Source organism: Pantherophis guttatus, chromosome 3 (assembly GCF_059756535.1).
Source record: "Pantherophis guttatus breed Tessera chromosome 3, ASM5975653v1, whole genome shotgun sequence".
NCBI lineage: Eukaryota > Metazoa > Chordata > Lepidosauria > Squamata > Colubridae > Pantherophis > Pantherophis guttatus.
In genome coordinates, this window is record NC_142065.1 from 45,847,800 (window position 1) to 45,850,517 (window position 2,718).

The window sequence follows — 2,718 nt, forward strand, 5'->3', positions numbered from 1 at the left end:
ACAACTATGGCAAGAAAAATAGTAAAATGGGACAAAATTAATTTAATAAATGTCTTACTTAGCGACATAAATATAGGGCTCAATTATAGTCATAAGTTGAGGACTACCTATATTACCCCTATCCATCCCTGGATTTTTTTAAAATTGGTTTTTGGTTTGTAAATATATTCTTATTGTGTATTAACACCAATTACTTTTAATCAATTAACATCATAGCTACATTTTCCCTAACAAAACCTTATTTAAGCATTCTTAATCTGAGCACAGTGCCCAAGGAAGAACATTCTCTGTGTATTGAAATATAAGTTATACAATGGCTACTCTCACTGATTATAGGTACTGTGTGCAAAATGAAAGCCTGGTGATCAATTTATTATGTGGTAAGCCCAGGAATGATGCTAAGAAATATAATACTAATGCACACAAACATACATACTGTGTATTGACTTCAAGGCTTCAATAAAATGGTCATGATTTAATCTTTCTTCAATTACATATGGTTGCAACTCATCAAAATACTTTATGGAAAATACCTTCAGAATCCATAGATAGTTATGACAGCTATTGAAGGCAGGACTCTTTCTGTGGCTATATAAATGCTTATTCCTTGAGTCCTTGAGTCAGCTGAAAAGTATTCTGACATAAATTGTGCTGGTCTGTCAGCTGAGCTGCTTGTCTTTAGTGACTGGTAATATCCTTAGTTTTAAAGTGGGACAATTTAAGGGCAGGGATTGGTGGACTTCCCTGTCTTCATTTCTTCTCCTATCTACTGTCACCTTGTTGACTGGAAAAGCAAAGCAAAAGACTCCCCATGTCCCTAGGAGCTAACCCAGGGGTGAAATCCAAAATTTTCCCCTACCGGTTCTATGGACGTGGCTTGGTGGGCGTTGCAGGGGAACGATATTGCAAAATTTCCATTCTCACTCCACTCCAGGGGAAGGTTACTGCAAAATCTCCATTCCCTCCCCTCCTGGGGGAAGAATATTGAAAAATCTCCATTCCCACCCCACTCTGGGGCCAGCCAGAGGTGGTATTTGCCGGTTCTCCGAACTACTCAAAATTTCCGCTACTGGTTCTCCAGAACCTGTTAGAACCTGCTGGATTTCACCCCTGAGCTAACCTTAAAATATGGTTGGTGACTATGAGCTGGTACCTTGGGCACTATCAAGTCCCAACCAGCTGCATGAGATCAAGGAAGCAAAAAACTGTATTGACATAGCAAGGTGTCCTAATGCTAGAACTATGGTAAATAAAGAATCTTAGATTCCCATTTCCTTATGTTCCTATCTGTGACTTTTTTGGGCTGGCTATTTTGGGAGATGGATTTAGCACTCTTGCAGAAGTCAGGTAGATCCATAATTGGAAATAGACCAAATGATGGATCATCAGTGTGGCGAAGGAGTTTTGTGGACCATCAGACATCTCCTCTTGCTTCACCCTGTGCAATTGTGCATATCTAAAACATATTTCACTTAGGCTGAAAGGAGAAACAGGCAGAACTCAGCTTCATCCAAAATGAATATCCCAAATCTATAATAATGGAATGGTAATGCTGGTAATGAATGGCTCTGACTAACAGTACCAGTCTCTCTACAAAATAATGAAAAGGCAGAAAGTACAGCCAAATAAACATCAGAGTGCCTGGATAGCTCAGCTGGTAGAGCATCAGACTTTTAATCTGAGGGTCCAGGGTTCAAGTCCCTGTTCGGGCGAGAATAATTTTTAATAGAAAATTGCACCCAAAAGTCTTGCACGAAGATACATCCTTTCAAAGGAAAAAATTGAATAAGAATAAATGAAATCCTGTGTTTTTTTCAGCCTAGAACTAAAAAGAAATTTCCTGACAATTAATCAGTGGAACAACTTGCTTCCTGAAGTTGTGAATGCTCCAAATTTTTAAGAAGAGACTGGATAACCATTTGTATGAAATGATATAGGGCAGTGGTAGCAAAACAATGGCACGCGTGTCAGGGTACGCACGCAGTTGCCCAAGCTCTGTTTCAGATCTCTGCCGCGCATTTGTGCATGCCTCCTACTAGCAGCTGGTCTTCAGGTCTCTGCTGCACATGCACATGGCTTATGCACATATGTGCAGGGCTTGCACATGCATGTGCCCACGCCTTGCAGTTTTGGCAGGGTGCATGTGCATGCTTGGGGTGCACGTGTATGCAACCGCGCCTTGCAGTTTGGATGCGCATGTGCACTTTGGGCACTCAGTGCCTAAAAGATTCGCCATCACTGATATAGGGTTTCCTGCCTGAGTTGGGGGCTGGACTAGAAGACCTCCAAGGTCCCTTCCATCTCTCCTCTCCTCTCCTCTCCTCTCCTCTCCTCTCCTCTCCTCTCCTCTCCTCTCCTCTCCTCTCCTCTCCTCTCCTCTCCTCTCCCCTCCCCCTCCCTCCTCTCCTCTCCTTTCCTCTCCTCTCCTCTCCCCTCCCCTCTCCATTCCATTCCATTCCATTCCATTCCATTCCATTCCATTCTATTCTATACTCTTTCCTGTCAGAACCTTTATTTACAACAGATCCAGCAACACATATTTGAATCTTTCTAGGGAATATTGGTCCATTCTTAAAGGCCAAACTAGTGGCCTTTCAAAAGACCATTAAATCTGGATTGAACAAACAGGACCAGCCTGTTTGAAAACACAATAAACCTAAGTATATAAAGAGCACACATAAAACTTAGCAATATTTATTTAGGCACTTTGCAGATAGC

At 41.7% G+C, this 2,718-nt stretch overlaps 1 non-coding gene across 1 annotated transcript; it reads left to right on the forward strand.

Moving 5' to 3' along the window:
- Window positions 1–1,639: 1,639 nt before the first annotated feature.
- TRNAK-UUU (transfer RNA lysine (anticodon UUU)) lies at window positions 1,640–1,712 on the forward strand. Its single transcript has one exon. It is a non-coding gene; the product is annotated as a tRNA-Lys (tRNA).
- The last annotated feature ends 1,006 nt before the right edge of the window (window positions 1,713–2,718 follow it).